This window comes from Aotus nancymaae, unplaced genomic scaffold (assembly GCF_030222135.1).
Source record: "Aotus nancymaae isolate 86718 unplaced genomic scaffold, 86718_ANA_hifiasm-v0.15.2.pri h1tg000003l, whole genome shotgun sequence".
Taxonomy (NCBI): domain Eukaryota; kingdom Metazoa; phylum Chordata; class Mammalia; order Primates; family Aotidae; genus Aotus; species Aotus nancymaae.
In genome coordinates this window covers 56,802,825-56,826,986 of record NW_026988414.1, presented here as the reverse complement: position 1 = coordinate 56,826,986, position 24,162 = coordinate 56,802,825, and the positions used below count along the sequence as shown (strand labels likewise).

Sequence of the window (24,162 nt, the reverse complement as noted above, 5' to 3'; positions counted from 1 at the left end):
CAGCCTGGGTGACAAAGTGAGACAGTGAGAACCTGTTTCAAAAAAAAGAAGTTATCAATTGAATTTTTATGATGTATTTTTAAATCATCAAAATTTGAATAAAAATGAATTTCCAAAGCTATTCATATAAATCAAATTTGAAGTTTCAAATATAAACTTGTAGCTGAATAAAATTATCCACAGGACAACTGAATTGAATCCAAATCACATGTGCCATAAATTGATTTATCAAGGAGCAACAAACTGGAAATCAGGAGAACTGTCCTCAGGGAACAACCAGCTGTCTAAACTTAGAGAAAGTTGTTTTCTTCTTTATGTTTTGTTTGAGGAAATCAAGACTTGGATAGTCTTTACAAAGACCTCAGAGCCATGGCACCCACTGACCTTATAACTCCCTAAGGTAGATACAGAAGTCAAATTGCTCCTTGTTATGGGCAATAAAGAGGAAACATTCAAAGTGACTTGCCTGAGGTCCTGGCAGGAGAGCAGAGCTGTGGGAGAAACAAGCCTCAGGCATCCTGGCCAAGTGCCCTTTCTCCTCTATCCTGACAATCTCATGCCAATTCCTCAGCTGACCCAAACTACAAAACAGCATCGGGAAGACACAACCATAAAGCAGATTCTTCTCTTTCAATAAGCCCATAACCTCTTAGGGAGCTTTAATTGTTCAATGACCCCGACAAAGGCTGAAAATCTTCCTGATCTTGAAAACACATGGAGGTTGCAGTGAGCTGAAACTGTACCACTGTGCTCCAGCCTGGTGACAGAGCAAGACAGTCTCAAAAAAAAAAAAAATTTCAAAGTGAATGCTCTCAGACAGGGATAATAAAATCATGAGAAAAAGTCTGTAACTTCTAAGTTTTTTTTCTTTCATAAACAATTTTCAGTCTCCCCTGTGTGCAAATTCCTTCCTTTCTACTTTGCTTATTAGTGCTTTCACTTACTATACAGAAGCACTGGGCTACATTCATCCTATGCATGTTTTCATTTATTTTTCACAACAAACATAGCTAGTTTCTATTATTATTTTAATTTCATACATAAATACACAGTGATTTAAGCGACATAATGGAGTGCAGTAGCACGATGTCAGCTCGCTGCAACCTCCACCTCCTGGTTTCAAGGGATTCTCCCATCTCAGCCTCCTGAGTATCTGAGATTACAGGTGCTCACCACCATGCCTGGCTCACTTTTATATTTTCAGTAGAGACGAGATTTCACCATGTTGACCAGGCTGGTGTCAAACTCCTGACCTCAAGTGATCCACCCTTCTCAGTCTCCCAAAGTTCTGGGATTACAGGCGTGAGCCACCACGCCCGGCCAAAACCAACATTTATTACGTGTTTACTATATAGTAGGTTTTCTTCAAGGTACTTTGCCTATTTTATATTGTGTAATCCCTGCTATGGTTTTAGGAGGTAGATAATAATTTTATAGATTTGGAAAACTAGACATAAAGCGGTTAAGTAACTTGCCCAAGGTCACCAGCTTGACCTTGTCATCGCAATCAGAGCCTGGTTTTGCCTAACTCCAAGACCCTTGCCCTTAACCACTACTGTTATATATACTGCTTCACGTTATGCCAAAACCTTGTACTTTTTGCAATCGCTTCACTAGCCCTAAGGTTTTATTCCTATAGTACTAAGGAAATTTCACAACTCCCATTATGGTTCCAGACAGCAATAAATACTATCACAGAAGTTAATGTTTCACTGGAAGCAATGTTCTCTAAAGAAAGTAGCTGCTGCTTTGAGTCAATAATTAAAGGGATGCCCTGTCTACCAGCATCTTCACATTCCAACTGCTTACACTACAAGCACAGTTTAAAGATCACAAGTCAAATAGACCACTTCATAATCCCAGTCTATTAAATCAATAAAATGTGTGTTGACTCTGTCTATAACATTTTGCTTCCTCTTCTCTACAATTTTTCTAAACCATAATCTACATCACACAATGTATGGTTTTAAGAGAAATGAGAAATCAACAAGGCCATATTCTTCATTTCATTTATCAATATATTTGCTTTTTCTGAATATAACTTTTTTCAAAATATGAAAGAAATGCATGCTCATTAATTAAAGGAAAAAAACACAGAAACCTATAGAAAAAGAAAACATATATTTCTCAATACCTCCAAAAAATGCATTTATGCTTGCATATGCATGCATGTATGGTTTTCAAAATTATTTGGAACTGTACTACAAAGAGTTGTGTATCATCCCTTTTTATTAATGTAATGTTCTATTGTAAGCATTTTCTGTATTATTAAACATTTCTTGCAATTGTACTTTTAATTTGTGCATTAGAGCCACTAGATGGGTGTACTATAGTTGCTATAATCATCTCACTGCCACATTGAAGTAGTTACTATGTCAAAAGATTACGATAAAAAATCCTTAAGTATAAATCAATTTCTCTAGTTTATTCCTTTTGATCCACTTCTAGATGTGGAATTGTAAGGCTGAAGGGTGTGAGCTTATTTTGAGGCTCTGGATATGCATGCTTTCTGGAAACCCGGTACCAATTTCCACCCTCACCAGCCTTCCTCATTGACCACATTCAACATTGCCCCTTTAATCTTTATTCATCTCCCAAGTGAAATGTATCTGACACTGTTTTAATTTGCACTTCCTTTGTTTATGTGGAAAATTTAGTTTTTTTCCCTTTTATCTAAACTTCTCTTAGCCATTTGTGTGTTCTCTTCTAGGAATTCCTTCATTTACATAAGAGAGCAAGTCCCATGGCAGTTAAATGCCTACCAAGACTACACAGCTATCTGGAAACCAAGCCTGGATGGGAATCTCAGTTCTGACACTAGACCAGCACTATGTCCATTATCCCAGGTGGCTTCCTTAAATCACAGATGCTCATTCCAGAAATATTCCTTTCAGCATTTCCTTCCCAGATCTTTAGGAAGCTGCCAGACTCAGAACTCTGGAGAGGGAGCCCTCCCTCAGGCTATGCTGTCATGACTAGAGGGGAGGGGAAAATCCTTTCCTTCTACTGTCTTAGGTTCATTGGCTGGGGCCTTGTAAATTAGACTGAAAAAAGACAAATTAACAAGGGAAAAACATAAAATTTATTGAATGTAAGTGTTATGTAACATGGGAGCCTTCATTAAAAAAAGGAAGACAGAAACATTAAGCATGAGCATTTTTATCCTAAGTTTGATGAAGAGTGGAAATTATGGAAAAATGCAATAGGAAAAAGATGTGTGAGCTGAAGGCAGTAAACTGCGGGAAAGTGAGCAAGACCTGCCTGTGCAGATTCCCCACGGTGTCCCTCCATCCTTGCAGTTAAGGATATTCCTTTCATTTGGGTATAAGGAGGGTACTTCTCTCACATGAGGGTATTGTAATCTGCTGTTCAGGGGAGAAGGTCAGAGAATCTTTCCAGCACATGCCAATTCTCAAATTCCTTCAGTTCAAAATATTCAGTGTGCCAAGGCACCCTATTTCGGGATACAATGTTCTGAACCCCATGATGATCAAGGCTGCAAAGACAGACAAATCTTTGCCTACAACACACTCATTAGGTTTCCTTCCTTAGATTTTCAATTGTTCTAACTCTACTCTGCCATGTTTTGCAAATTGTGCTTCTGAAAATGAATATTTTGGAAACGTTAAAAGCTTTCCACAAAAAAAGTTCACCATACCCAAATATGTTTGAAGCACAGAATGCTAAAATCACCTTCTAAAAATTCACAATATAATATGAGCATATTAAAGGTTCTAAGAAGTCTTGCAGAAAGGAGCCTCTTTAAGTCCAGTTTCCAAACTTATGGAAAACGTTTTTTTGTTCTTTTTCATTAAAAAAAAAAAAAAAACCCACAGCTTTTTAGAGAAATCATTCAAGAGACACAAGGTTAGAGAATTAAAATGACTAAAACATAGGATGGCCAGATGGTATCTAAAAAATTTTCTAGCCATGCCTGATAAATCTATACCTAATAAGTCTACTTCAGAAATTCAAATTCTAATATATCCCTTAGAAACCAAACATCTGCCTGTTTCTTCAGAGGCCTTCCACTAAAACTACCTTCAAAGGTAGAGAAAACTGATTGCAGAGGGAAAAAATGTGTGCCCTCAACTTACAGTTCTGTTTTTAATGACTATCAAAGCCTCTTAAACCATCAGAAGCATTTCCTTAAAGATTAGTTAGGAAGTGGCCAAAATTTAAAATCATGTTGCTTTCAGCCAGAGGGTTATATCATACGAATTTTTACAACAGGTTGCTTTAATTGAATAACTAAAGCAGAGTAAAAAACACTCACTCACACTCACTATGGTGTACCCCATTCTTCATCTGGGACTTACCATGAGTATGTACCCAAACTCACACCTAAGGCTTTCTCCACCAGTGTCACACCAACTGAAATGGAATTTCCTCTTCTTTAGTGAATTCATTTCTTAATTTACAATGGAACAACACCAAACTGTCCAAAAGTGAGATTCTGCTTAAATTCACATTGAATCACGTTCAGGAATTCATCTTTGAGCCAATAACATTTTCAGAATGTATCTTGTGTCTTTCAGTATGACATATCATTTGTTCATTCATTGTACAAACGATTGCTAAGTAGTCACTTAGGGACAAGTGCTATGTTAAGTGTGGGATTGTGAAGACAAAAATGACCAAAAAAAATTCTTGCTCTTAGAGAGTTTATAGTGTAATTCAGAAAGACAAACATATAAACTAATGATTCAAAACAGGCAGTAGTGCCAAGCACAGGGGAATATGTCTGTAGTCCTAGCAAGTAGGGAGGCTGAGCCAGGAGGATTGCTTGAGCCCAGGCATTCAGGGCCAGTCTGAGCAACACAGCAAGACCCTGTCTTAGAAAAACAAAACAGCAAGGGTGGTAAGTGCAGTAATGGTGAGATATATCTTATGCTATAGGAGGGCAGCATTTGACTCAAACTGGGCCCAAGGTATGCTTCCCAGAAGGGGAGAGAGTTAAATTTGAAAGAAAAATTAGTATTGAGAAAGGTGGATAGGAGAAGTAAAAGCATGTTTGAAGATGGAGAGAAAGAATGTGGCATAGTCAAAGAATAAACAAGTAGATGTTACGTTAGAAGGAAGGAGTTTTTGTGAGAAAAAGCAGAGAGGCACTATGCAAGTAAAAGTTCAATAAGAAGTAACTATCTTTGAGAGGTTGAGGTCTTGTGTGAGGGAGATTTATAATCAGGTATTCTACAATACAAAATGGTATTTGCTACCTGTTCTGTCTATGGAGCAGTCATACTTTTGTTCTTTTACTTTCTTAATAAACTTGCTTTCACTTTACTCTATGGACTCACCCTGAATTTTTTTCTTGTGTGACATCCAAGAACCCTCTCTTGGGGTCTGGATTGGGACCCCTTTCCTGTAACATCTTTTTGGCCACTACAGAAGGGACAATACTGAGGAAACCCCCAACCCAAAGGCTAACTCTGGGTAAGTGGTAGTATCCAGTAATATTATTCTGGCAAATTGTGAAGGGATGATACTGAAGAGACTTCCAGCCCAAAGGAAAATTCACTTGCATGCACAAACTGGCTGACTTTGGGTAAGTGGGGTGTATTTACCTGAGTAGATGATGGGATTGGGTTAGAAGCCCAACTAAGGAGAGTTAGAGTCTCTCCTAAGATAGAATGGGTTAAAGACCCCTCTTAATAAAAGGCAGGGACACTTGCCCAAACTTGGGTTTGAGACCCAACTTAGGAAGATTAGAGTCTTTCCTAAGATTTAGAGGGTTAGAGGCTCCTCTCAGTAAAGTCTCTCTCAGCTAAGAATGGGTTTGGCACTATAGGATGTTAACTACTATTTTCTTTGGGTTAATCTGCCTTTCACTCTTTGTTGATGGCTATGGGTGACAGAATTAGGCATGTACAGGATCACGGGACATGGGAAGTTTTTCTCCCCAAAAGGGGAAACTTGAGAGCTGTAGGGACTACCGTGAAAGATCCCTCCTCTACCGACAAACTGCCACCTGAACTTTTCAGTGTTGCTGTAATGGGGGCGTCTTTCTCTGGCCTCCCTGAGCTCTTCACCTTCCCCACCCTGCCACAGGCAACACTTTTCTCTCTCTTCTTTCCCTTTCCTATCTTTTCTTTCTAGGGGTGACTATCTTGCCCAGAGACCACAAGTTGAAATTCCTGGTCAGAGGTTTGATTAACAATGACAGGGCCCAGCTGGGGGCACGTTTGAGCCTTGCCAGTTTGATACTGGGTGCTAAGCAGAAGGGCTAATGTCTGTATTTTGTCACACTATTTTACTCTGGCCATAACGGAAGAAGATAATTTTCCTTCATGTTGTGGCTTGGCCCCCAGGGCTGTCGTACAGCCAGCCAGGTCACTAGGGCCACCCAGGGAAAGGAAACCCAGAAGCCTGGCATGCCAGCAAAAGGATAAGAATTTCTTACCAGTCAGACTTCTGGCCACTCTCTCTCTCTCTCTGTGCAAATTGGTTGAATGAATGGTAAAAATTACACTTTATCTCCGCTGTAAAGTTTTGATTAATGGGAAAAAGAATTCATGAGGCTAGTCTTAAACTGTAGTGAATCTGTTGTACTTTGTGCTATGAATTTGTCTTTCCATATCTTTCTGTCAGAAAGAGGGATACCTTAGGATTAGAAAATGTGGACCTAGGACCTTTGCCTGCTGTCCAAGACAGCCCAGCAAACTGGTCAGTTATGTCCTTGGGAGCTTGATCTTGTAACCATGTGGCCCTGCTTTCTCTTTTCACAATGGTGGCCTGGGTTCAGGGTTCAATTCTCAGATCAGGAAATGAGTCCCTTATCTTCTATCTGTGTATTTATATGTGCTGTGTGTGTAATATAAAAGAGCTTTTGTTAATTGGCTTAAAAATAACAAGAACTTAAATCAAATATTTTGTTAGGAAAGTGTAATGCCTTTTAGTTTGTGTGACTTAAGTAATCTTTGGGAAACAGAAACAGTTTTACGTGTAAGGTATGTAAAGAAAGTGAAATGTGTTTTTGATAAAAGATTATAAGAATTCATGGAAATACAGAATATTTTGCCTAGATTAAAAGGTTAAAATGTTGTTTTAAGTTAGCTAGGATAAAGCTGAAGGTTTAAGGATGTTGTGGAAGGTTTGCAAAAAATGAATTGTAAAAGAAATTCTGTGTGTGAACATACTGCCTAAAGCTAAAGGGGTATTATTCAGGTTTTCTATAAATTGAACATTGAAATAAAAGCACAATAGGTTTTTCTTAGAGCACTGATCTGCTCTTTCACAAGTATTTTAAAGGTTTATAAAAGATTTATGAGAATCTTACCTTATGGTCAAACTGGTTAAGATTAAATACATTTGTCTATAAGATTTTATTAAGAATTGGATTTAACATTAATAGTACATTAAGACAACAGTGACATTTGGCTTATTTGTTATAAAAATAATACAGAAAGCATTGTCAAATATAAAACAGTGTTGGCTTTCTTTGGGCTGTGTTTATATAAATATGTTATTGGTATGTGTCCCAAAATAATGGAAAAATTCCTGCAATTCTAATATGACTTAGCATATGTTATTAATAGTTATAATTGTTACGTACAATTGTTGTATGCCACAGAAGTTAACAAAATTTCCTTGCCAACTGTGACTTTAATAGGAGCTGCCCTAAGGTGTTTTGTCATCCACTGACAATTATTGTCTTGTTTCAATCCTCTTCAAAAGCTAGCTTATAATCAGCTATAGGACTTTGACAGGTGTTCTTAAATGCAGGTTTCTAATAACTTTGGCAATTGTTACATTAGAATAGAGGAAAGCAACTTTCAGGACTCTCATGGAAAGCTGAAATGTTCGTAAATATCTAGCAGGACAGGAATTAACTGCATAGACTAAACTAATAGAAGACCGAAGCGATTTTTTTACTTTTTGCATAAAACGTTGCTGATCCTTTGTTTTCTTTTTCAGAGTCAAGAAAACTTTTCTTTTGAGCTATTTATAGCTTTTAATAATTGAGTAAAGTATACTCCTATGAACAAAATTTGAAGCATATTTGTTTCTCTCTACCTGATTTTGCCAGAATTTGGAAACTAGTTGTAAGTAGTCTTAACTTATGGCAATATAGTTATTTGCATAAGTGCAATAAGAATCTGTTTCTTTTGTAACAGGATACAGTTGAAGAAATTGGTTATTTTACCAAGGCTTTGACTGGAATGGTGTGCTTTCCTTTAAGGAGTCAAACTTTGAAAAGCCAATAAAAACCCTCTAGGAAAACTGTCCTCATACCTTTTCTACACAGTTTCTATACAGGGTTCCTGACCTGGTGATAAGTAAAGAAAGTCACTTTCCGACAGGCCCAGGAGCTTCAGGTTGTCTTACGACCTCAGGAGGAGGGGAATTTACCCGACTCATAGGAATTTAAGGGTACAAACCCATGACCAGTCTCAGCTTTAAAAAAGTCTTATTTGGGATTCCTTATGGAACAGAGTTCCATCAAAGCCAATTTTAAAAGCCTATGTGAAAAATAATTCTTGATTTGTCTTTAGTAAAAATGGGAAACTAGAGAGAGAAATTGTTTCAAAAACTGTGGTACACCTGTTATTAGATTCTAGCCTCATCAGTTGTTTTTGAGTTTTTTTTTTCCTGCAATTTAGGCTGACTGCTTATTCCTGTGAACCAACCAGTTCTTCTCTGGTTGCTGCTCAGAAGAAACAAGAAGGATGGATAATGTAAAAATCTGTATCAGCTGGGTGCAGTGGTTCACACCTGTAATCCCAGCACTTTGGGAGGCCGAGGCGGGTGGATCACAAGGTTAGGAGATTGAGACCATCCTGGCTAACACGGTGAAACCCCATCTCTACTAAAAATACAAAAAAAAAAAAAAATTAGCCAGGCATGATGGCATGCAGCTGTAGTCTCAGCTTCTTGGGAGGCTGAGGCAGGAGAATCACCTGCACCCAGGCAGGGTTACAGTGAGCTAAGATCGCGCCACTGCACTCCAGCCTGGGTGACAGAGCAAGACCACGTCTCAAAAAAAAAAAAAAAAAATCTGGCCAGGAGTGGTGGCTCACACCTGTAATCCCAGCACTTTGGGAGGCCGAGGCGGGCGGATCATGAGGTCAAGAGCTAGAGACCATCCTGGCCTGCATAGTGAAACCTCGTCTCTACTAAAAAATACAAAAATTAGCTGGGCGTGGTGGCACGCGCCTGTAGTCCCAGCTACTTGGGAGGCTGAGGCAGGAGAATTGCTTGAACCAGGGAGGCGGAGGTTGCAGTAAGCCGAGATCCCACCACTGCACTCCAGCCTGCTGGCACCTGGCAACAGAGCGAGACTCTGTCTCAAAAAAAAAAAATCTGATCAATATTCTAATTTTGAGCATGTATTGGAATCAGCTAGCAACCCCATATTAGCTTGGTTCCAACAGTTGTCCAGCTCATGAAAAATCTTCTAATTTAGTTTACTTGGCTTGCTTTTACTTATTTTGCTTTACTGTTGTGGAATATATTGCTGTTGTACTGTTTGTGTAGGAATTCAGAATAAGCCTATTCAACGTTTTCTTAAACATTTATTAATCTTCTAGATATCACCTTCTGTTGGAACTCAGGAGTTATGAGTGGCCTTCAACATACTGACACTTCCTAACTGAGCTCCTCTCTACCCTAAATATAAGCGATTCTACTAGTTAGGCAGGAATATCATCACCCCAATTCAGCCTGAAGACGTTACAGAATATAGATCTGTCCCTCTACAACTCCTAGGATTAAGGGTTCTCTTATAAAAGGGAGAGGGGAAACATCAGAGGCATTTGAACCAGAGCAACCCCATCTTGAATAAGAGCTGGGTAAAGTGAGTCTGAAACCTACTGGGCTGCATTCCTAGACAGTTAGGCATTCTTAGTCATGGGATGAGAGAGGAGGTCAGCCCAAGATACAGGTAATAGAGACCTTGCTGATGAAACAGTTTGCAGTAAAGATGCTGGGCAAATCCCACCAAAACTAAGATGGTGGTAAAAATGACCTCTGATCATCCTCACTGCTACACTCCCACTCCTACCAGCACCATGACTATTTACAATGACAATGGTCTACAAAAGAGAGACATTAACAATCCAGCCTTTGGTTAGCATATAATTAAGAAATAACCATAAAAATGGGCAATCAGCAGCTCTCAGTTCTGCTCTGTCTATGGAGTAGCCATTCTTTTATTTCTTTCTTTTCTTTTTTTTTTTTTTACAAATTTGCTTTCACTTAAAAAAAACAAAACAAAACACAACAACAAAAAACAAAATGGTATTTGCTGTGATAGCATAGGAGCAAAACGCTCTCATGATTCCATCAAACTCACCAGTGTACACTTAAAGAAACTTCCACTATTCAGGGTGAAACACTTCATTATGAAAAGGGTTGCTGAGACATTCAGAAAACTATTCAGCATTGCTCCTCAAGTTGTGATGTAACCTTGATCATCTTCATCTCACTTGGATACCTTGCTCATGATAAAATTCAAACTCACAGATGTCTGTAGTAGAAAAGGGATCAACCACTATGAATAGTTTTGTAAAGAAGTCTGATGTAAAGATCTGCTTTTGATGACCTAAGAAATTTTATGGTAAATGATAAAAAGTGCAATGTTGTTTGTTGGAGCCCAAGTTACAGTATATGAAAAATCATAGAATTCTAGAGTTAGAAGGAGCTCCTCCAAAGTTTACATATAATAACAATAATAAGCATATATTACTGTACTTACTTTGTGCCGGCACTGTTGTAACTCATTTAACCTTCACTACAATGTATGAAGCCAATTCTATTATTATTCCCTTATTGCAGTTAAGGAAATACATAATTTGTCTAAGCAAATTCTCATAACTAGAGTACCTGGTATTCCAATCCCAGCAGACAGCTTGGAGAGCCCAGGTGCCTGAAACCATGTTTATTGCTCTAGCATAGGGTGACCAAGATGAGGAAACGGGGGCCCAAAGAGGCTAAGTGATTCATCAAAGGTTAGACATCTGTTGTTGCTTTACCCATAATGCAAGTAGAGTGAGGAATGTAAAGCATACTATCATATGCTGAGATATAGTAAACTAAAAAAAAAAAAAAAAAAAAAAGAGCAATACTTAAAACGAACTAAGAGGCTTAATAGAACTCTAATGAGATTATTTTTTAAAGAGACAGAGTCTCACTCTATTACCCAGGATAGAGTACAGTTACTTGATCATGGCTCACTGCCACCTCAAACTCCTGGCCATAAGCAATCCTCCCACCTAGCCTCCTAAGTAGCTAGGACTACAGGCACTCACCACCATGCCTGGCTAATTTAAAAAAAATTTTTTTTGTAGAAACAGGGTCTCACTACGTTGCCCAGGCTGGTCTCGAACTCCTGGCCTTAAGTGATCCTCCTGCCTTGGCCTCCCAAAGTGCTGGGATTACAGGTGTGAGCCATCAAGCCTGGCCAAGGAGTCTAATGAGAGTCTTTATGTTCTTCCCTGTTGAGGATCTCAGCACAATTTTGATGTCTCCAACCATGACTTACACACACTTAGTTTTTTATAATTTTTCTTTCTTACAAATAACTTTGTACATAATTGTATGATTCAGTGCCATTACAAAAGGGGGATGAGAGAGTTTAATTCTTTGATGCAGGATTGGAGAGGGAGAGTGAAAGAAAATCAGAAGCCACCCTATTAATCAGCTCTACCAGACCTGTGCCCCTATTCTGGTTCCAACATTTCTTCGAGCAAGGTTCCTATTCTTCCTTGGGCTCTGTTTGTTTCCTCATCTATAAAATGAAGACAATAACTGATACCTTTCAGGGCTGTTACACTAGTTAAATGTGACACTATCTGTCAATGTAAATCAAAGTTGCCAGCACACACATACAGCAAGGCTCAGCCAAAGTTAGTTCCCTTCCTGCCCCTTTCTATCCCAGGCCTATTGAAGAAAAATTTTTCTAAAATTGATTTTAAAACTACCACTGTGATGGTGGATACATATCATTAAACATTTGTCAAAACCCATAGAATGCAACCAGGTGTGGTGGCTCACACCTGTAATCCTGGCACTTCGGGAGACTAAGGCAGGCAGATCACTTGAGGTCAAGAGTTTAAGACCAGCCTGGCCAACATAGCGAAACCCCATCACTACTAAAAATACAGAAATTAGCCAGGCATGGTGGTGGGCACCTGTAATCCCAACTACTTGGGAGGCTGAAGCAGGAGAATCGCTTAGACCCAAGAAGCAGAGGTTGCAGTGAGCCAAGATCATGCCATTGTACTCCAGCCTGGGGAACAGAGTGAGACTCCATCTCGAAAATAAAATAAAATACATATAATGCACAACACAAAAAGTGAACCCTATTGTAAAATATGGTCTTTAGCTAATAATAGTTGGTCATTTATTGTAACAAATGCACCACACTAATGCAAGACATTAATAATAGTGGAAACTAGGGGTTGGGAGGTGACAAGGTATATAGGAACTCTGAACTTTCTGCTGAATTTTTCTATAAACCTAAAACTTTTCAAAAATTAAAGTCTACTAATTTATAAAAAGTTGTGAACTGGCCATCTTTTGACATGCCTCATCGTTCAGGTTGAATTGACTCTCCCATGACACCCACGCACAGCTAGATAATTTTCTCTAGAGTAGTGCAGGACCATCAGTAACAAAAAAGGAACAAGCCAAATCACAGTGAGTTCTTGCTCATCACACTAATTGGCTTTTGGGGACTGTCTCTTCTGGGGATCTCCTGACCCCCAGCTACTCAAGCACCAACCCAGTGGCTCACAGGCCATGCCCCCAAAGAGAGACACCACGTGTGACTGCACACCCATGCCAGTGTCCATTTTGCGGCACATGCCGGAGTCTCTGATGCAGTGTTGCTCACAGAACTTAATGGCATTAAGAAAAGTGAAACTTGATCTGCTTACTTTGGCAGACTTTGGGGTGAGCTGTAGAGAATGTGGTTGGGAGGGCATTCTCAGGCAGTAGGATTAAAAGTACTTCAAGTACTGGTTCAAAAACAAAATCTCCATAAACATCACAGGCTGCAAATAAAGTATCTGAATGTCTGATTAGATGTCTCATTTGTTGGGAAAAAAAGTGCCGAAAGATATAGCAATGTAGAAAATTACATCATATAAGAATTGCAAACACCAGTAAGTCAGAGAAACGTTTTAAAAGTGAAACCAATATGGAACACACAAGCAGTCTTAGCTAAGACACCTTCTTAGAGTCTCCAAGACACAAATAGGCTACATTCAAAATATTGGGCAAGAAATCTGTCTAGAAGTGGAAACATATTTACTGTAGGTGCAATGTCCAGACAGGCTGGCAAGTACAGTTCAAACTGTGATGTTCCCTGAGCACTGCAGAAACTCCTCATGGTGGAAGATATTTCTGTGGAAAAATATACTAACTTATCTGTCCTTCAGGGTGTTAGCCAAAGGTGAGGAGACTCCTTTATTTGTTCTGCTCAGTTCAGCACACCAAATTCCAGGGCACCACTTAGGCTGTTTACACAGACCGCAATGTGAACAGTGTTGCTGGAGTTGTGCGATGTGGGGCCTGATTCCCAGGGCCTGGAAAAAAGTACTGGCTGCAAATAAGCTTCACGCTTACGGCTTCAGACCTACTCCTCTGTCCTAGAAAGAAGCAAACCATTCTTATAAGGGATGACTGGGTCTGCGCTATTAATGAGAATGGGAAACACGCCAAGATAAAGGAGTTGCCTCTACTGCCACCCCTACACTAACGGGCCCCCTCTTTAGCTTCATATTACCATCACCCAATCACCACTCCCAGAGTTTCTGATTTAATTTGTCTGATGGGGCCCAGACATCTGAATTTAAAAGTATTCCAGGTGATTCTAATGAGCAACCAGGATAGAGAACTACTGCTGAAAATATTAACTGCATTAACAACTGCATTTTATTTTATTCTTCTCTAAGTATGACAACAGGTAAAAGGAGCTTAATTAGGATCTTTAGCATATCTAAAAAACCATCAGACTCAGTAAGTCTCTTAGGGTAGAGTGCAGCGGTGGGTCTAGAGCTGGGGATGCCACCTCCAAGAACAGCACTAGGAAGAGCCTAAAAGGAAGACCCAGTGTGGAGGTGGTTGGTAGGGGGAAGGCTGGGAAGAGTAGAGGAAGATAGGATGGTCCTAGATGGAGAGAGGCTGACACAAGGTAAAGAAAGGCAGGAAGTTCCAAGGGAGGCATCATGAGCCAACTTTTCACTGGCAGCCTAGCTGGGATAGCCATCCCTGGAACGCCAGTCCCATGTGTGAGGGGTAAGTACACAAGTCAGTGGCATAGAGACAGTTCCTGATCTGTGGCTTTATAAGTTGCTTTGGTGCCAGTCTCCTTATAGTGCATGGAAATCACAGGCTATGGGATTAATTGGTGGGAGGACTCTGGGGTCCTTGCATATGCCTTCCCCAACTTTAGTTTTTTCCTGTGTTGACAAAAATCTTTGCTAAATTAGCAAAATTGTCAGAAAGGAAGCAAAGCCTAAAATGAAAGAAATTAAAGTTTAACTAGTAAAATTTTGTGCTACCACTATTTTCTGTTGCATTTTCACTTGGTGCCTTGCTATGAATCTTTAAAGACAAAGATAAGTCTATATATTATAATAATAAATTGTATTATTCACAAGGCTAACATTTTTCATGCTTCTTTATAGTATGATATTTTAAGACAAGGTAGAAATGGGTATTTAAGTTTAGGCAATATGTAGTAGAGCTCTCTAAAATCATAAAATGCAAAATCATTATTGAGCAGATTAGAAGGAGATTTGAGGCTATCTGCTTAATTATCTGCTGTAAAGAAGAAAAATTTAAACATTCTGGTCTGTAAATTAAAAGTCTCTCACATTATTCTATAAGTGTAATTCCCCTCTGTGTTCCTAATGTGTCAATTACTTCTTGTTAAATTTTCAATGAAACAATGGCCCTTATCCCATACTGCTTATAACACTCTTCAACATGTTCATGGACCTCAGTTCTGTTCATTTGAGCCCGTATTACTGTCTCCAGCTTTCTCCAATCTGTCTTTTTCTACTCAATAATAAAAAATAAAAATCAATTTTTTGAAGGGAAAAAGGAATCGACTCCTTTTTAAAAAATTAAATGGATTTTTTATATAAAGAGACAGTATGATAATGCATAAAACAGGTCATCTTTAGTTCGCACGTCTCATTGTAGGAAGACTTCCTTTAATCATCTGAACTAAAGATAAACACTTTACTCACTTTTTGAACACTTTAGTGTCTGCAGAAAGAAACTCAATCTGTAATATAATTAAATTTGTTAAAAATTTCTCAGCCTTGAATTCATCATCTGTACAGTGGGGATTCATAATTCTGAGTTCACAGGGGTGTGAAGATAGTTTATATATATATTTTTTAAAGAGATGGGGTCTCACTCTGTAGCACAGGCTGGAATGTAGTGACTTGATCACAGATCACTGCAGCCTTGACCACTGGGGCTCAAGTGATCCTCCCACCTCAGTCTCCTGAGTAACTGAGAGGACAGGCACCTGTCACCATGCCTGGCATTTTTTTGTTTGTTTGTTTTAGAGATCTGATCTCACTGTTTCTCAGGCTGGTCTCAAACTCCTGGGCTCAAACTATCTGCCTGCCTTGGCCTCCCAAACTTCTAGGATTGCAGACATGAGACACCACACCTGCCTGTTGTTAATTAATAAAGAATTTCAGCTTCCTTCACTCCTGGACAAGTCTTAGCTTTTAAAGTCTTAATTTCAGATCTCTCTGGCCACAGAGCTAACAATTCAGACTTGATGCCTCTGAGCATTGTGAATGTTCAAGCCTGTCTCGAAACACTATGTGATCTCTGACTGTATCTCCATTAGCTCACGTGGTTGATATCATTTGCCATTCTTAACAGAGGAAAAACCTAAAGTGGGGGAAGGAATATGTAAGGACCCCAGAGTCTTCCTACCAATGAATCCCATAGCCTGTAATTTCCTTGCGCTATCAGGGGACTGGCATCAAAACAACTTACAAAGCCACAGATCAGGAAATGTCTCTACTGGGGTAAAAGAAGACCAGTAGTTTCCAGGAACACAATTCAGCAACAATCCACGAGTGATGGTGAGGCAACATAGCATCTTGTACGCTAAATGGTACACCCACACCCAGCACACTGCCACCTCCTAGCTTGAACAGTCAAATTAGCACTACAGAAGCTTTATGGACAAATGAGAAAGACAAAATGGGTTCCATCTGGGGTTTTTGAAAGATTCTATGAAAGTGTAAAGCTAGTCCTTTAGTCCTGTCTGAGGAATTTTCTTTGTCACTCCATCCTGCCACCAAACTCTAAGTCCAGTGTATATTACAAACTGATTTTTAAATGTGGTTTTATGTGGCTACATATTTTATTCTATTTCCTTTTGCTATAGTAATGTCTTAAGAATTTGGAAGATCAGTTTACTGACATCAGGAGGAAATCTTAACATGGTTACATGGTAAACAAGATTATGAATAGGATAAAAAACGCAGTGTTAAACTTTTCGGGTACTGTTTAGTGTAATCAAATGGCCATTTAACTCCTATTCTTCTCTCACTGACAAATCACCCTCAAGTGATGTTTTTTAATCACCCATCAGTATCTCCAGCAGCAGCTTTTTTTTATTGTTCCAAAATTTTTAAGGGCTTGAGACATAGACTATTTTTCAAAATTTAAGTACAGTCATTTTTATAAAATGCTGTGTGGTCTCACTCAGATCTAATGTGTGAAAGTAGGTAGCAGAGGCCACAGTCATTGATGACACCAAAGTTACTGAGCCATGACATGTGGTCAGCAGGCGTCTGATCTTCTTCAGATGAAGAAAATATTAAAAGGAAAGAAAAGTACCAAGAATTGCTGATGTGGAAAGCAAAGATAATTGCATCTGTAATTTGAAATGGATGGTTGATGACTTGACTGCTGGGGAAAAGTGGGTCATTATATCACAGTACATTAAACAACAATGGATTCATGTTAAAAGGGGCTATTTTATATTACCTGAAATGTCTTTGATTCCATCCTTATTAAGATCCTTCCCATTTACTAACCCCTTAAGAAATGCCTCATCCAGGATGCCCTAAGACCTCCTCATTCCATCTGGAAAGATTTCCTTCCTCCGATTGCGGAAGAATTATATTTTATCGAAACCCATCACAGGGCAGTTATCACATCCTACCTGGTAGCGCACCTATTTGCCTATGTGTTTTGAAGGCAGAAGGACAACACTGTCTGCTGCATGTGGATGAGTTCAACTTATGTATCAATACATGAAATCATTAATTATTGTGCCTTAAGCAGTCTCATAAAAAACAAGAACACCAACACACACTGATACATTTGAGCTCTTTATATTAAAACTTAGACATTTCTGTGATTCTGGGTTATAGAAACTAGTGACTAGTTTTCTCCTTAAAAGGAAACAAAAGAGAGGTTAGGGACATCATTTTCTCATTAGAAACATTTAGAGTTGTGCCTTATAGCTCGTTTTTGGATCTCTCTGGTTAAACATTTTTCTAAATCTTTAAAGAAAAATACAGAAGACAAGCTTTATCAAATTCACAGAGAGCACAATTATCATTGAAGACACAATCAAGAGCCACAGCCTTGATTATCAGTGCCTGGAATGATGTACTGAGCCAGTGAGTTAGCTTCCAATAAGCAAACTGTGTAACTCTACATGTCCCAAAATCAAGTGCATATGTATGAGAAAGAGCGGATCTGCTTTGGCAGCACTCTATTTTTTTAAATAGTCTGTGTTAAGATATTTGAAGAGGAGTTATTTGATGGTTCCAGGGTGCAGAACCAGGGAGAATGTGTGAAAGTCTCAACTTAACTTTCAGAAAAGACTTTCCCTCAGTGTTGTCAAATAATGGCAAGAGCTGAGGTATAGACACAAAACAGGGTTCTTTGCTTCAGGGAGAGAGTATGGATTAGGTCCTTTCTGGGGTCACTTTTAACTGCATCCGATTGTCCTCTCCAACCTCTTTGTGCATGACTCTCCTCCTTGCCATTGACATGCCAGTCAAACTGGACTTCTTTCCATCCTTAAACTCACCATATTGCCAACCCCAGCTTCCAAGCCTTTGCAGGTTTTGTCCATGCTGTTCCATCTGCCATGAATGCCCTTCCTCACTGCCATCAACCATCCCATTAGCCTGGCTAAATTCTACCCATCCTTCAGGACTTGATCTCCCAAACCAGTTTTATCTGTTCACACAGAATCCTCAACTACACTTTGCCACATGTTGCACATCTATAAGCATTTTGTTAAAAAAAAAAGAAGAAGTCTGCTGTTTCTCCTGATCTATAAACTCCTTGAAGACAAAAACCAAGATTGTTCTGTTCACCCAAGTTTCTCTAGTGCTGATCATTGAACCTTTCACAGAGAAGGTCAATAAATATCAGTTGAGTGAGCAAGTAAATGCAAACACCAGATCTATTTTTTTAAATGATAAGAGAGAGAGAGAACACGCTCCTCCACATGTTTGAATGAATACGTCCTTCCTTTGGTGATGGTTCGCAGGCTCACTATGGTGCAACCCCAGAGTTTCAAGTTCTCAAATAAATATTACCCCTGAGGGGCCCCTTGTCACAATGGAGCAAAATCTTGAGAAAAACAAAATGATGCCTCTCCTTATAAAACACCTATATATAAGGAGGATCAGGAAAAAATGAAGACCAAATGATTTTCACATTGCCCTTGATCTCTCCATACCAACCAATTTCATAATCTGTAAGCTCACAGATCTGTTTCAGGCTTTTCATCTATAAGAATCAAGTGAGGGCTGAGAGCGGTGGCTCATGCCTGTAATCCCAGCACTTCGGGAGGCCAAGGCGGGCAGATCACCTGAGGTCAGGAGTTTGAAAGCAGCCTAGCCAACATGGTGAAACCCTGTCTCTACTAAAAATACAAAAAAATTAGCCAGGTTTGGTGGCGTGTGTCTGTAGTCTTAGCTACTCAGGAGGCTGACGCAGGAAAATAGCTTGAACCCGGGAAGCAGAGGCTGCAGTGAGCTGAGGTCATGCCACTGCACTCCAGCATTGTTGATAGTGTGAGACTCCATCTCAAAAACAAAAAAAAAAGAATCAAGTGAGAACTGGGTTGCTCATCAGAGTATCAGAGTTAAAGGCCAGGGGGTGGTGGGTGGAGCTCTGTTCTGCCCAGACAGTGGGATCTGGAATATAACTTTATTTCCTGTTTCTCTTTTCTTTTCATCTATAAATTAAGTTACTTGCCATGGGTTTGTTTTCTTTTCAGCCATTACACCTGTATTAGCCATCTTCCAAAGAAGAAATGTTTATTAAACACTTGTACATCATGTTCCATATACAAACATCTAGTGAGGTAAATATCAATGCCCTCATTTTACCCCTGAGGAAACCAGCTGAGTAACTTGGCCAACACTACAGAACCAAAGAACACTGTAGCCCAAGATCAGAACCCAGATGAAATGTTTTCAAAGGCCATGATTTTTTCCTACTGCACCTCTCTGATTTAACATTCGAGCTCTTATATCAATACTACCTTTTGGTTTTAAAACAATCACTAAGGCTTATTGGATAAAATAGAACCATCCTACCACGTGATAATAAAAAGGAATATTTATGTAAAACAGAATTAAAGTATTGCTGTTGTGTTGTTGCTCTGCTGTCTTTCTAAGGTGCAAGATCACTTTAAAAAAAAAAAAATCTGTACTTTGAATGAGATTTGATAGGAAACGCCTGACAAATTTTAAAAATTTGGATGAGTTTTCCTCTGCGGTATCTATCCTTTCTGAAATCTTCCTAACTTTACTGTGGTTTGAGTTTGTAATTTACCAAATAATTTTTGTGCTAGCAAGAAATATAGGTCTTAGAATGAAGATGCCATGGCAGTGGGTATGACCTAACCAGACAAAATTGTGGCTTACTTATTTTAAGAGAAGAGTGCACAGAGCATCTGTAAGTACTAAGCAGCTGATAATGTTTGACAGAAAGCAGGGAAGAGTTCCAGGGAAGCAGAACACCCCATGAAGGACACAAGGCTCAGTCATTCCTGGAGTGTTTATCTGTCTTCTGTCACTAGGGAGGTATAGACACAGAACAGAGTTCTTTGTTTCAGGGAGAGAGTGCGGAATAGGTCTTTCCATGGGGTCAAATAAAAGAAAGATAAAGTTTCAAGGATAAACTTGAGAGTGAAAAGTGACATGCAATCTTAGCAGCCTTCAGATGATGCACAAAAAGAGCATTTTTGGCCTCATTTTTTAATACACATTTCCCCCAAATATCAACTCCATAAATAGGCAGGTTTAAGGGAGAAACCAAAAACTATTTTTGACTTCTGTAAAAACTTACCTGTGAGAGGCAAAGAACATTTGTTTAAAAATATCCTAATTTTGCAAGATCCCTGTCCTCCAGTCAATAATTTTCCACTCAAACATATTATCTTCAGACAGCTAAATGTTATGTTGTCGAAAAGCACATAGATCACAGCTATAATTTCTTATCTTGATGACCAAGTTTCAGAACCCTTTGAAATGGTGCCCCAGTTACTGCAGTGAGAGAAGCTGCATTACAGACAAAATATAGTAAGACAGGATTTCATTAGGGACTGGGTTTTGTTTTTTTGTTTTGTTTTGTTTTGCTCAGCTCCTCAAAGATGTCTGTGTAAGCCTCTCACCAGGTAGCACAAAAGTTGCTGAATCACTTGAATGAAAGGGTCAGGTTGCAAGCTGTGCCTGTGTGGAAGCTGTCATGCCCTTTTCAGACCACCCAGCTCTCCAAAGGAGGAGCGACATTAGATTCAGACAAGATAAGCGGCTGCCCTTCTGTGTAACCTGGCCCAGGGAAACAGCCTTTCTAGGGAGTTACAGGATCCCATTGTAAGGAATGGCTACACGACCTGAAAAGGTCACACTTGTCTAACTTAGTATACCTGCAGCCATGGTTCTTTATGAGAGAAAGAAATATATCTGAACAGTTTTGAAGAAAAGCAATTAGACAAATCTTCAGGCCTATTCTCCAAATAAACGCTAAAAAGCTCTCATATCCCATATCTGTGTTTAGAAAACTGAGTCATGTCCACCAATGTCAGAATATTGGAGCCAGGAAGATATCAAACCTCATTTAATTCAACTCATTTTACGGATGAGGAAGTGAAGCTTTGAGGGTTAGATGGCTCTTCCAAGGCTGGTTAGTAACAGCTAAGATTTGAAACACCATGAGGACAAGGACCCTGTGCGTGCCATTCCAAATCCTTAGAAACTAGCACTGAGCCTGGCACACCAAAATAATTGGAATGAAGAAAGGGAAGAAAGGAAGGGGTTCTGATGACCATGTCCAGTTTTCTTTTTAATATAAATATTAAATGCCATAAAAATGCAAGGATGGGGACGGAGGATGAATTAGGACTTTCATATATTGTGAAATGGGAATTTTAACACCATCGAGGAATCACTTTCTGTTTCTTTTCTTCCCTGTGGGATGGTCCAATCCAAAGTCATTTTCAAAATATGAGACTTCTGAACCATTCCATGAAATCCAGCTCAGTTTACCCCAACTCAGCCTAGCCCAACTCCAGCAGCCCAGCAACCCCAGGAGGCTGGGAAACTATTAAAAACAGTCCTGGGTTTAAAGTTTCCAAAACAAACATTGCTTAGCCATGAGGGGGCAGATCAGGCCATATAGCCTAACATGTAAAAGCAGGGAACATCGTAGTCAGGTCCCTTTGCCAACTCCTTTTCTTCCTCATGGAAATGAAAGGGGAGCAAGAAACAAAAATGAAGAGATTGGTGGAAAGCCAATTAAAAAGCCCTGGTTTGTCAGCCAAAAAACCATGTTGCACATAAGTTATCCTCGACAACAGCTCAAACTCAGGTTTCTTATTTAGATAAAAGATTTCATATTAACCAAGTAAATGACAAGAATTTCATTGTCAAGGACAATGAAATGTTTACCCAAGTGTGACCCACTTGCTTCAGAATCACCTGAGAAGATTCCTGGTACCACCCCAGGTCTAAAATCATTTGGGGCTGGGGACTGAGAACCTGCCTTTCACCAAGCAAGTAGGGGGTTCTTACACACATTAAGTTTTGAGAATGCCTGATGGAGAGAAACAGCAAAGTTTCCTAGAGTTGCACCAAAGGCATTTTTAGCAAGTGTAAGCAAGGGGCTGAGGAACTGCTTTTCAAGCGTTACCTAGAGTCAGAAACAGTGGGTGTCAGTTTTCCAGAGCAGAAACCTGGAAAGCATTCGAATACTTGCTCTAGTCTGTGAAGCAGCCCTGAAGAGTTAATCTCTCCAGCAGGATTCCCAGGCTATAAACACCAATCAGCTCCCTGAAATGCTCTTTTTAAGCTTTGTAATGCACACCAAGTAACAAGACTGGGTGCAGTCATGAAAAAAAAAAAAAACAGAAACTAAAATTATATACCTTGAAAACAATTTCTGTAAGCCAGAAATTGTTTCCCGGATTTCCAGATAAAATGAAAAGAAATTCTTTACAACAGCACCAAAGTCTCTGGACCAAATCTCAGTACTGAGCAGAGAGAGCCTAAAAATCAGTACAAAACTTCAGAACAATGCCATTTCTTTGCCTCCCCAGCACTATCTCTCTTCCCCACAATGAAATAGAAATCATGTTTTTAAAAAAAAAAAAACATATCTCCAAATGCAACTAAACTAAAGCAAAGGTATCCAGAAATTATCTCATCCAAATTTCTCTCTGTTTGCACCACGAGGACATTATCTGTTTCGTTCGTTTTTGTGTCTTTTCCCTTTGCCATTTCCTTTAGCTGAGAAGAAACATTCTAATTTCAGATGGAAAAATTACACAATTAAAAATGGTTATTTCATTGGCAAATGCCACCACGGATGGATTAAGAAGAGAGAAATTTGTGTCACGTAATAAAAAAAAAAACCTCAATTTTGGCATTTGGTTTGTTAACACTGTAAGTTGCTACCTTCTGAGTTAACAGGAGAATTAAACTTTTGCAAGCCTACTCTTGCAGATGTCTTGCATTGTTACTTGGCATCAATGATATCACACTAACAATCTCTGGGGCATTCTGCTAACAGAACATTCACAGTCACAATGAAAAGAAACACATAAAGCAGATACTTACAGGTAGTGGTTTTCCTTTCCAAGCCAAAAAAGCTAGAAACCCTTGGAACTGGCGGGCAGGATAAGAGTCACTGACCCGGCAATCTGGTTTAAAGGGCTTTGAGAGGAAGGGGGAGGAAAGAGAACCCAAGGAAGGAAGAGAGCTGAAATTCCAGTCTTTCAGGTCAGCTGTGTTTGAATTTTCTTTGTACTAAAAATCCATTAACCTACCCCACAGAAAATATAGAATTGAAGTTCACATACACACTCCGCTCTCCTTGCTGGTCTTCTCCAACGCAGCTGCTGCAGCTTTGAAAACTTCCTGAGCGCCAAGCCTCAGGACTCCCCCTGATAAGGGCAAGATAAAGATGCCTTTAACTGTTTGCAGGGACCCCGACCTCCCTGGCGGACAGCCACCGGCTCGCCCCCGTCTCTTCTGCTGGTTGGGTCCGCAGGGACAAAACTGAGCTTTTGTTAATGAGGTCGGTTGCCTCTTCCCAGTCTCTTCCCAGCTTCCTTTCTCACTACTAGTTATGTACTAACTGCTCTGCCACTCGCCAAGCCGGAGCAGCCTCTCTCGCCTGCAGCACACAGGCACACACACACTCAGACACAGCCACACACACATTCATACATGGGCATGCACACACTCACGGACATGCACACACACACAGGCGCACACACACGAGCATGCACACATCCACAGAGGTACACACACTCACACACACACACACACAAGATACACAGTCACCACACACAGACACATACACTGGCAAATGCATTCACATGCATGCACACACACTGACACGCCCCACACATGTGCATGCATTCTCACGAGTGCTCCACACACACACAGGAGCACACACAAACACATAGGCCACACATGCCCACACCCACCCGTGTACATACTCACACAGACTCTTCCAACACACTTTTTTTCTGCCCTTTTTTTCTTCCAACACATTCCCATCTTGAAAGGTTTTTATTTAAATTCAGACTAGGAGCCTGGCATTCAGAAGGGACAGAGAGGCAGGATTGGCCCCTTTTTAACTTTTGTCATGGCATTTAAGGGAAAAGATAGGATGGAACTAGATCCCAGGGTGCTG

The 24,162-nt window shown here is 39.7% G+C and overlaps 1 protein-coding gene across 5 annotated transcripts in view; it reads right to left on the bottom strand.

Annotated features, from left to right (window-relative positions):
- FREM1 (FRAS1 related extracellular matrix 1) overlaps positions 1-23,857 on the bottom strand; it is a 166,710-nt gene extending 142,853 nt beyond the window's left edge. For 4 of the 5 annotated variants that reach the window (XM_064381455.1, XM_021675936.2, XM_064381468.1 and 1 more), the window contains exon 1: positions 23,079-23,857. The gene's annotated coding sequence lies outside the window, so the exon portion shown is untranslated. The remainder of the gene's footprint in view (positions 1-23,078) is intronic. The other variant, XM_064381479.1, reaches the window with a different exon arrangement.
- Positions 23,858-24,162: the final 305 nt, after the last annotated feature.